Raw genomic sequence first — 12,219 nt, forward strand, 5'->3', positions numbered from 1 at the left:
GTAAAATCTTACAGTGTTTGCAAACAATTATGCAAGAAGCAGCCAACAAAAATTCTTTTATTTCTTACATCAAACTCAGACAAGTCGGCACCAAGGCTTCTTTCACTAACACTCTCTCTTCGGTTAACCAAGACCACAATCACATAAACACTGGTTATATTAAGAGCACCAGACTTATGAATTCCTTTCCTCTGCCAGTTCTTCTGCTCCTCTCCCTGCACCAACTTTCAGTGGTGCAACATTCCATACTTCTATGGAGTAAACTGGATTACTTTGCTGTAACAAGTTAGAAACAGCACACTTCCCGGGGTTACTCTAGCTCAAGTTAGTTCCACGATTCAGTTCGCTACGCAGCCCCACAAACTGTTACACTACAACTGAGGCTGGGAAGAGGCTGATGAATACAGGGGGTACTGAACATCAGCACCATCATCCAAGACGACAACGAGAATTTCCAGAAGGCAACATTCACACTCCTAACTGCCCATGCCATCACCAGTTATTAACAGGTAACTTCTCAGAAACGGTAGCCTATTTAAAAAAAAAAAAAAAAAGCCAGTATCCTTTTAAAGACCAGGCTAAGATAACTCAAAAATGGGCAATTACTACGGATGCAATTGAGGACAGAGTTTCTCAAAACACAGACTATAAGGCCACTCCTCCTGTGCTCCCCTCTCCATATCACCATCATCATGGTACAAGTTTGTGGTTTCTCTCTTTTATGTGGATAGTACAAGGTAACTTGGCCAGACCTACTTTAAAGGATGAAAGCGCAGAAAGTAAGACTGATTAAAAGGCATTTATTTAACGGGAATGAAAACACTAAGGATAGAGAAGTAAGTAAAGGATGGACAATAATGAAATGTAAGACAACTAAAGATCCTTGTGATTTAGTCTGATTGGCTACATAAAAGTCACAGGTTCTTCCTTAATTAATTTATATTCATGAGCAATCATACTTTAGAATAACATAAAAGTTTTCCAGTAATAAAAAAATCCACCACCATCTTCGTAAACTGTTTAAATGATTAGCAACTTCCAAAACAGTTTTAAATTTTTCTTGTTCATATGGATGTTTCTAAGTTTAGCATTTGAACTTCCATGATCCAAAGACAGAATTTCTCTAATTTCTCCTTTTTCCGTTCCTTATAATTCACATGTCACGTATGAACCTCCTCCTATTTATCAAGATTTTTTTTCAGTGATATCTGAAACAGACAGGTAAAAGACCATCAGTGACACGCAAAGTCAACATAACCTACACCCTCCTCCCTATGAATACATATTCAAAAAACACATCTAGATTTTTGTCCGACCAGCTTACTAGTCTATTTGCAAGTTTCACAGTTACAAATCACCTTCAGATCTCTATTAGCATCAATACAACAGCAGTATGTTGAGAAATGAGAAGAACTGCAGGATGGGTTTGAAGAATATTAAATTTTATCTTATCTCAAGATGTTGTTTAGTTTCAACTGGCCTTCTTTGTCTTTCTGGGATAAACATTGGTGGTTTAAAACAGCTAACAAAGTGCATTAATAAATCTCTTTATGGAATATTACCAACTTAAGTACTACACAACCTCACAAACACAAAAAAAAAAGAAAAACCAACCCACAACTGTTGAGATTCTACAACTATATTCCTACTTTATTGAACCCTGGTTGTGCTGTTTGCAGGCATAACATGCATGTGAAATTGTTGTTATACGAAATCAGCTTTTTGAAATTTATAGGTATTTTATCTCTGAATCTTTCGCATAATATTAAGTAAAGTGAAGTTTACACATTACACCCCCTCTTTTCGTTCAGACAGAACTGAGAATTTTGAGTCATATTTTCTTTTTTTGTTTAAAGAAGAATTCACTGGGTTTGAATCAAGTCTCTTTCGATTAGCAGACAACACAAGTCTTTGTGAAGAATATTTTTAATTGTAATAGATAAATAAGTCATCTTGAGTTTACTAGCAGAATACTTGCAATATAGCATAAGCATAATATATTAGAAGAGAGCTGCTAGTCCAGTTACACAATATATTCTTATATAAGAATCTCCACTTCATCTGAATTTAATAAAAATACACACTCTGGAGGATGGAAGGAAAACTGTATAAATAAAAGCACCATTTTGCCAGTGTGATCTGTCTACCCTAGGCACAAGTACACTAAATAAGGGTCAAATACCCACACTTTTGACATACTGGCACAGCTACTTGTTATCAAAGAACCCAAAATAATATTTGAGATAAAGCACTGACATTTAGAGTCCCTGAAATATCAGGAAAACACCACCGTTCAAATGATAAAGAGAAAAAAATTGCTGCAGCCATATACATAATAGACATAAGAGTATATTTTATAGAATGTAGCATGAGCATATTCAATCCTACAAGAGTGGCAAATAAGCCAATTACAAAAGGGAAACTAAACACTAAATCAAAATAAAATTTGGGAATTTGGGAGCAGCTACCTCAAACGTTCACAGAAATCGGATCTCAGCAAAGTGCCATTCTTAACAATTAATATTTTAGCTTTACTAAGAGTTGCCTGATTTTTGAATCCATGACAGAAGTAAAACTTTCCCTTTAATTAGTTTTTCAATGCTGCTTTCTACCTCTAAAATGCACATAAGTTTCAACCTGTTCAAATGGAAAACGGCATACTGGCCCTTCAAACACATCTTCAAGAATAATAATGAAGATATGATGATATATTGTGTTTATATCATTGAGATGCTAGTTTACCCAAATCCCTCCAAACTAAAATAACAGGCAATTGAAATACTAAACACACAATCTCCCCACCACCAAAACTTTCCTACTCTCCTGAAAAAGCAAAAATAGGTCTTAGGAGGTAAGAAAATATGAGCTATTTCATAACAAGAAAATAAAACCATGTTCTGAAGTCAGAGACCCATTAGAACATTCCTTAAGCAGAGATGCTCTCAAATATTCGCACATCAGTCTGCTTATTAGACCTATGGCATTACGCAGCAAGACAATACAGGACATTTGCAACCCAACCATTTAACAAAGCAGTTTTACTCTTTATTTTCAATCAACAGATAACCAATACAGGTCAGAGAAAAATTCATACAACACTTAAACAAGTCATTTTACATAGAAAGCAGGCTACCACATTCTAAATCAGGTAATTTTCTAGATGCACAAACTACTAGAGATTTGTATATAGCATGCTGTAATCATTTCACCTTGATGCGATAAAGACAGCAGGCCCACCTTCAAAATCTGTTCCCAAAAGAAATCGTCAACATCTTGTAAGCATGTTAAAAAGCTACGCTAGCTGTTGCTTGAGGTGGTGGTTTGAGCTCAGAACCCTACTGGAACCATGGACTGCAAACCTGAACAACAAAAGGAAAATACACATCTGGATATGGACAGAAGATCAGCAAGAATTGCCCTGCCACCCCGGGGTGGTTCTCCTCACCAGCAAACAGTAGCCAGCCCCATCTGAATCTCCGAAAGAAAATTTTGTTTCAGTAAATTTGTTTTGATATTTCTATTGACAAGTGCCAACAATTTAGATTTAGACATTATTTATGCATTATTAACAATTTAGTTATGCTCAAATCCCATTAGAAAATACATCACCAAAGTATATCCACTTCCAACCCCGCTTAGGAATGGGGATAGAAATAGCTGACACATTGCTATAATGTCTTCCAACTTCTCTTTCAACTGAACTCAAAATTAAATTAAAAGTGGATCTGCAATATGAATTAACTCATAAATAGACAAGTGACTTTCACAATAACCACAGAATCTTAATCAGCTCACAAAAATCATTGTTAACAATTTCTCTATTGACATTAATCATGCTGTATGCTTTTACAACAACAAATTCATGTAAGGATCTTTCAACTTGTACAATGAAATCATTACTCTGGCAAATCAGCTACAAAACAGACTTTTTTAATTCTAGCAATTAGATTAGTAATTTACATATTAGTGATATTTTTTTTTGCTTGCTTGGTATTAGTGCATTCAATCGGGTCCTGCAGTATAACACAATATTATTATGTAAGTTGGCATCTTGTAATCAAGTGCTTGCCACTCGATAATACAAATTGCCAATTTTGCATCAGAATGCTCATTATTAGTAGGGTCCTTGAAAGTAGGACCCTACCTATATAAAGTTTAATACCCTACCTAATTAGCAGGGTATTAAAAACTTTCTCCTCCCCCCGCCCTTCTTCAGAAACTCCTCATATAATGTCATTGAGCTGTGGTCCAAAATCAGGAGTGCAACTTTCTTGAGCAATATGCACATGCAGAAGGAGACGTATGACTGCTTGGACACTGTCTAAGTGACTCTGAAGCAGCTCCTGTGACAGGCAGGTACGCACGCTGTAGTTTTTCATTTTGACTCACTTCACTTTAACCACAATATGCGAATGAACCCAGTCTCTGTAATAAAAGTCTCAAAACCCTCGCACCACACTGAGCCAGCCTTCTACAGAAACTAACTGGTAGCTTAAAACCAGAGACTTAAGAACACACTGATAACATGCTACGCTACAGGACAACATACAGAAAAATTCTTTGAAACAATCCTACTGTAACTGCCACTGTCTTATCAAAAGGAACAAATCAACACGTGCTAACCCTACCCGCCCACATACACTCACCCCCTACTTAACCAGAATAACTGAAACTCTAAGAAATGTGCCGATAGTTTAGAAATTATGCTTTTCAACTTAATTTTTGCAAGACTATGTAACCTTAGCTGTGTTCAGACAACATGCAAGGGACAAACAATGTTTTAAACAGACACCATAGAAGACCTCAAAATAACCCTTGCCCTCTTCTCCAGTCACAGCGCAAGTCTGCTGCATACACTTCTAATTATAAATATGGTAACATGACATGGGGAGAGAGCCAGCCCCTCAAATATGATCTCAGAGACTACAACCCCACATCTGTGCTGAGCACAAGCCTAGACCAAAACAATACAGCATAAAACAGGTTTGCTTTTTGTTTGGTTTTTTTAAATCCACAAAATATACTGCTATTTATACAAAGTATACAACAGCAACACACTTCCACAGTACAATTAGGTCTATCTTACACCAATCCATTATCCCTAAAGATATCATATTTCCAGCTCTATAACTGGCAAGCTGAAGTCCCTTACCTCGCGTTCTTCAGTATGTTGTTTTCTTTACTGCTCCCAACATAATAAAATAAAACCATTTTGAGTTCCAGACAGCATTTAGAATAATACAAATATGTCCTCTGCACACTTCCATTTAAACAGTCTTCATGATTTTTAAACGTCTAATTTCCTTCAGGTTAATATTTGTTTCTTGGCACTAAAGTTTATGTTAAAACATTAGGTAACAGTAAAGTCACACGCCTCATCTTCTAAAAACTTCCCAAGGTACTAGATATTAAACATTTTTAAATTTCACAGCTTAAATATACCACAATAGCACACAAGTCTTCCTTATTGTTATGAAGTATTTATAGTGTCTAGTAGTCATCACAATACTTGCCAGCTGTATGAACTTCCAACTGTAAGAAGCACGTTCTTCCACCCCCATTATTTCTGCAGCACCACCGAAGTATCTTTTACCATGCAGTCAACCAAAAATCTTCAGAAGTGTATGGTCTTCCATAACACCAATGGTGTGAACTACTTCTAGCGCACATTTACATGAGTGGCAGAAAAAAAATACTCCACCACCTCATTCTCCCCCATAAGGAAATAAAGGCGAAAGCTTTAAATGCAAACCATGGGGAATGGCTCATGGACAGAACATACCACTTAATTACTTCAGACAAAAAAACAAACGACAGAATTAAAAAAGCCGTGGCTATAAGAGGACTAAATTAAAAATTTCTGGGTTGGTTCCGAGTATCTCAGGTTGACATGACTATTTTTTTCCCCATCTCTAGATGAAGTTAAGTAAGAAACATAAACATAGATCAGTTCATTTAGTTTTCCCAGTGTTCCTATTAGCATTTCCACCTCTGGATCGCTGTCAAACAGAACTTTGGGGGGGCACTGAGAAGGAAACAGCAGCACCGACCAAGTGAACAGCCCGACAGCCTACACGAAAGCACCAACCAGAAACCGATGGGAAAACTGGGCACACGACACATGCTTCCTCGGGAGCAGAAACATGTAAACAACCGAAGGAACGGCAGAAGGACGTCTGTAAACACAAGAAGGCTCCTGCACGGCGCTGGTCCGGCCGCTGCCACCGGCCAGCGCGGAGGCGCAGCTAGGCTGAGTCATTCCTTGTAGTAACTTCACCGCGACTCCCTCGCCCTGGCAGCGGAGCCCTGGGCAGGGAGGGATCGCCCCGGCCCGCCCGGCTCTGCCCCCCCGCCCCGGCTGCGCGGGGTCACCCCGACACTCCGGGACCGCAGCCAACAGCGACATCACGGTCCTCCACGACACCCTCCACCCCTCCGCCCCCTCCCAACTCTTTGTCGAACGGGTGCAGCCCCGCGCCCGCAGCCGGGACCGCCGCCCCTCGCCAAGGCCACCCTCCCGGTAACAGGGTCCCCGCCCTCCCCGCGGTTGAGAGGGGCCGAGACGGGGAGCGGAGAGGCGGAGGGGGACTCAACCGGCGCCACTCACCTGAGGGTCCCGCGGCAGCGCCGCGCATCTTGCGGCCGGCGGCGGCGCGTCGTGGTTCCCCCCCCGTCCCCCGCGCACGGCCGGGCCCAGCGGCTTGGCAGGGGCACGCACCGCCTCAGCGGTCACCGGTACGGGGACGGGGAGAGGCGGCGGGTGGGCAGGCTGGCTGCCGGACGGGGAAGGCGACGCGGGGCCAGCGGGACGGGCTGGAGTGGGGGGCTGGGGAGACGCGGGGCCGGGTAGTCCTGGCGCAGCCGCCGCCGCCGATGTTTGTTATTGTCGTCAGCCGCTTCCGGCGGGGGTGCATGCCGGGAGAGGGCGGCTCGGAGGAGGAACGGCCGGGCGGAAGCGGCGGCGGCGCGCGGGCCCGGGGGAGGCGGAAGTCGTGCCCTCGCGCTCACCCCGGGAGACCCCGGGGACCGTTGAAGCGCCGTTCGTGACCAGCGGCTGTTAACCGGCCCGTGCGGGTGCCCGCGCCGAGGCCTCCCTCGCCTGGGGCCGCAGGACCGCCCAGGCCTTACCCCAGTACGGGCAAGGAGGCGGGCAGCAGCCGCAGCCCTCCTCTGCCTTTAACCGGCGTGAAATCCATCGCTCCCCTGGCAGGGGAGGGCGGCGCCGGGTGTGCTTACCGCCCAGGCCGGGCTCCGCTCGCTGCTGCCCCGCCAGGGCCGCCGGGAAGGACGGGCCCTTGCGGGGGCACACGGAGCTTTTGAGACAAAGGAGGCCGTAGGGTGGGAATCGGCCTCTTACTTCTGTCCTGAAAATATGAAAATGAACTTCATACATCACTTTCAGGTTTCTCTTTTATTACAGGCTTCTTTAGAGGCTGAGCCCACAGAACTTTTCTTTGAGATGAGGACACATTGGAGAAGAGCAAATTGGAGAGCAGTGTGAGGAAACAGCATGCTTCGCTTGGAACTCAGTCACGATGCTGGTGTTAGGGACGTCCTCCAGCAAAGATCCCTTGAGCAAGGCATATGGCTAGGTTGTACCTTCTCTGCTGCCTAACATGACCTCTTCTTCTTCCATAATATACATTATAGGCAGCTAGTGATGGAATATAAGAAATTCCAAGCACAATGTTGTGGCCAGAATATGAAGCAAGCAAGCAAGCACATCAAAAGAGGAATCCAAAAGAGCGCAAGCATCATATTTTCAGCCTGCAGGACAGATGCATTCAGTAAAATAGCTAGGTTCATTACATTTTCTTCCCCTCATCTAAAGTTTCTTCTTAGGCCTGTTTAAACCTCATATGTGCAGCCCTTCACCTAATTTTATTTTTTACCTCCAGTTCATCAGCCTGTAAGTCTACCACTTCTCACAAGTTGGACCAAGCCTCTGCAAAGTTGAAAAGGTTCCTGCCTCTCTGTCATGTTAAAGACCATGTTGAGTGGTCATGGCCTGTCCAGACAGTTATTTGTTCTTGGAAAAAGCCACTGCCATAGCCTTTTGGAATGAAACTCGGCTTCACTACCCCAGTTGCCACCTTGTGGCACCTGCTAAACAAGTGCTCTTCAATTTTGCAACTTGTTAAGAGACATGTCCTAATTACCCATGTTCTGAAAGACATCTTTGATGTTTCAGACTACAACAGTGAATGGAGCTGAGAAGACATCAGTACTCCGATGAACAGACATAATGTAATGGGAAATAGAATACAAATTTCTAACAAAGCAAGTCAAGGCAGATTGGTGTAATATAACACTGATTATGTCAAAGTAAAGGGTTGTTTTAGTTCCACAGATGTCAACAACTGCTTTTTGCATCTCCTAAAATGGTCTTCTCCATCATAAATTCTTTGAACATAATGAAGGACTAATCTTTGGTGTGAAGGGAATGAGACCCAGCTAGAACTTCACTAAACAAGTGCCATACATGCTATAAACAGGTAGGTAAACCGGAGGTAAAAAATAACTGATGTTTAGTAAGCCTGAAGCACCAGTGAGCCTCATAAAACTTGTCTTGAGGAGATACTGCTGAGAGTGACCTCTTGCAGTTTGAGGAGCTGAGAGACCAGCAAGGGAAGCAGGAGCTATTCAGACACCGAAGCTGCAGTACCAACAGGGTTTGCAGTTTTCTGGCAAAGCATCTCTGCCACTCAAGCTGTCAGCAATTGCATAAAATGAGGCTCCAGGCACTTAAGCACTGTTCACTTTTTTTACAGCATGTATGGGACAACTTGATTTGAGAGGCAGCTCAGGCAGGACCGAAGCAGGAACTGGGGAGTAGGCAAAGCGCTGCTAGAAGAGCAGGTTGGTCTGGCTTGTTCGTGTAACATTTCATTATGTTGCTTCCTCTCAAAGTGATCCAGAGCCACTTCATGCCAAGCAACTAATTACAGGGTTTTTTCATGAGCCTGTCTGAACAAAAACAAAAGTTTAACATTATATCTAGCACTTGTGTCCTGAAAAAGCAGTATTTTATGAAGGTTATTTTGCTCCAGGATACATGAAAAGAAAGTATTACATCATGGTTGCTGATAATTCTTCACATTTTCAAAATGCTGTAACAAATGTAGGTTATTCTTCTTTCAACATACTGTTTAGGATTCACTTGTATTTTTTTTTTCCACATTCTGTAAAATAGACACAAGAAGATTGAAGGAGTTTTTCACTGTGTGCTTTTAATTTTGGGTGCTAAATTTAGTGTACTAAAGAATGTGTCTCTTTCAAACTACATGTTTATGCAGCTGTAGTCAGGGAGCAAAAAGAACAGTCTGCTCTGCAGGGGAAGGCAACTTGGGAGCCAAGGTTGACAGCAAGGCAGGAAGGGGCACTGTCATGGACGAGGGGCACAGTCCCACAGCACTGGAGTGAGGTCTGGTGACAAAAACCTGGTTCAGCCACCAGTTCAGTGACTGACGGACAAGTCCATGGTGAGAAGGCAGGTCTGGGGTAGAACCAGCACAGTGCAGCAGGATCAGTGGGGTCACAGCTGCAACCTAGCTCAAGAAAGGGCCAAGGCCAAGGGCTGAAGCTTGAGTGCAGCTCCTGAGCAAAGGGGAAGCAGCCCCTACACAGCGCTCTGATAGCAGTCTGACCAGGTCCCATGGCCACGTCATGTTGGACCTGGCCTCGAGAGGGGCAGCCAGGGCCCTCAGAGGGGCAGGAGGGGTGGCAGAGCATGTTAGTGCTTCTGGGGCTGTGACAGCTGCCATGACGGGAAGCAGATTTATATGCAAAGTTAAAACACAGTGTAGATACAGAACCCAATATGAAATAAATAGGTAAACCCATTTCTCTTAGACATTACCATCACTTTCTTGTAGTCAATCTAAAAATTGATTTATCTGTTATGAGTGTTTGTTCCCCAAATTATTGTGAAATTATATCCAACCTAATACCTGAATATGGTAGTCCGTTCTGCCTTAGCTGGTGTATTCATGACCCCTTTTGGCTTACTGTAATGAGTCTGCTTCTTTTAATTTAAATATACACTTCTCAGTAGATTTTGTGTAGTAAACGGGATACTGTAAATGTGATTTACAATTAAAAATTCCAATTGTAAACCAGAATTATGCATATAAAAAAATTGGAAGCATGGTTGTTTGGCTACTACAAACGTCGGGGGTGGCAGATTTCTTGAAGTCAAGAATGGTTTTTGAGACATGTTTCAGAGAAAAAACCCAAACAAAACAAAAAAAATTACTGAGTTCATTCAATTTCAAAAGAAAAATTAAGAGAAAAGTAGGAGATGGGAGTTAGTCTGAACACTCCACTTCCTTCCAAAAACAAATGGGACAAGAGCGTGAAAACTGCTGATTGATTTACAGTGTGTTTTTGGAAAGATATCAAGTGTGAATCTAAACTTTCAAGGATTACAGTGGCTAATTAGCATCATACTGTTACCTCAACTGGGCAGCTTCACTGTCAGCCATTTAATTTGTTATATGTTTCTCTCTGGGGATGTTTGTTCACATATGGTTCCTTAATACCTCTTAGTTCTCTCCATGGCACCAAATAAACTAAGCCTCCTGAATTCTGCTCTTAAAAGTTTATTTCCATAGTTCATCTCTAAAACTCCATCAAGCATCCTTCTTAAACTTATAACATCAGGTCAGAAAAATTATTTCAGCATGAAACAGAGAAGTAGCGTATCAGTCTTCCTGTGCGATTGTAATCTGCCGTGCCAGTAATGGACCAATACTGTTAGTATTTATTTAGTTCTAAATGTACTTGAAAAACCACATCTTCCTATTTTCTTTAGCTCTGCTTGCCATAAATTCGCCCTGTGTACTTCTGCTTCCCTTGCAGTTGCAATCTTCATCAACTTCCCTTCATTTTTGTCTTGGGTTTTTTTGTTTGGTTTTTTTTTTTTTTTAATATTGGAAACAGCTGCATTCTGTTCCCTGCTAAGCCGGACTGATATTTTAAGCCCACGTTCCTTCTCCTTTGAGGCTTTGTGGCATCTTGTAAAGTCATCTTGAACAAGAATTCATTTTCAATTTAATTAATTTTCCTACAACTAAACATTTTAATCACTTTAAAAAAATAGTAACTTTTTAAAGCACAAAGTGTATGTTATTGTTCTGAACTGGAATATACAAAGTAAACACTAGTCTCCAACCACACAAGTTCTCTGCGTGTTGCAGGGAGATACTTCAAGAACTTCAGTTATCCTTTAAGCGTAGCCTGGCAGTCCATAGCAGACACCAAGTACTATCTCATCTTTTGCTTCTTTTCCAGAGCACTGACTTGTCCATAAGCTCTCAGTAATTTGTTTTTGAATGGTCAATGACTCAGGAGCAGCTGATGCCATTTTTGAAAGCATGCCACTCCCTCTGACCCCTTTATGGGTCATTCCTAACCAGTGATTTTAACATTGTGTGGCTTCCCAATATGTTTCAGTAATTCTGACTATACAGGTTTTGAATTCGTAAGCAATTTTTCTTGTTTATTGCCCGAGCTTCTTGCAGGAAGGGGATAGTTAGCTTCAATTTAACATCTAGGTCATGAGATCAGTTCTTGGTCCTGGGCAGAAATACGCAAAGGACATTTAAACCTCAGATAACATAGTCAGAATGGACATACCCTCAGAAATGGTTAAGAACAGAAGCTTTCACGGGAAACCAGGCAGCCTGAATAATGCTATAAAAATCCCATACTGCACGTTTTGATATAAGAGACCCTAATCGTGTAATGTACCCACACAACCACCTCTACGCAACACACAGATGATACAGAATGCAAGAAGGCCAAACAAGTAATACACTGAAGGCTACATGGAACAGCAGCAGTATTACATTTATGGAACGGTATTGCTGTATTAGCATTACTGAATATTCAATGTTACTGAGAACAGAGTTCCCATTTTTTACTGTATAGCAGCTTTGGGTTTTTATATTAAAGCATTCAAGTTGTGTTCACCTATAGGTTCACAGCTTAAATGTTAAGTCTAATTCCTGCTAACAATAAAATTAATTGCATAAGCAGTTATTTCACTTGAAGAAGTTATACCAGCAATTAATTAGGCCTACATTGCTAGAAACCTGATTTATTTTTCTTTTTGCAGTTATGGCACAGGAAATACTGTCCCCATTTGCAAAATAATATTCTAAATATCTAGTGGTGTTTCTGTTCTCAGATAACATACTCTGATCCTTTCATGATTTG

General features: G+C 41.7%; 1 protein-coding gene across 4 annotated transcripts in view; it reads right to left on the reverse strand.

The window, feature by feature from the left end:
- The window catches only part of RB1CC1 (RB1 inducible coiled-coil 1), a 77,441-nt gene extending 70,334 nt beyond the window's left edge, over window positions 1-7,107 (reverse strand). For 2 of the 4 annotated variants that reach the window (XM_074577027.1, XM_074577024.1), the window contains exon 1: window positions 6,608-7,107. The gene's annotated coding sequence lies outside the window, so the exon portion shown is untranslated. Of the gene's footprint in view, window positions 1-6,088; window positions 6,357-6,607 lie in introns of those variants that run through there. The other 2 variants (XM_074577029.1, XM_074577025.1) reach the window with 2 other exon arrangements.
- Window positions 7,108-12,219: the final 5,112 nt, after the last annotated feature.

This window comes from Larus michahellis, chromosome 2 (genome assembly GCF_964199755.1).
Source record: "Larus michahellis chromosome 2, bLarMic1.1, whole genome shotgun sequence".
Classification (NCBI taxonomy): domain Eukaryota; kingdom Metazoa; phylum Chordata; class Aves; order Charadriiformes; family Laridae; genus Larus; species Larus michahellis.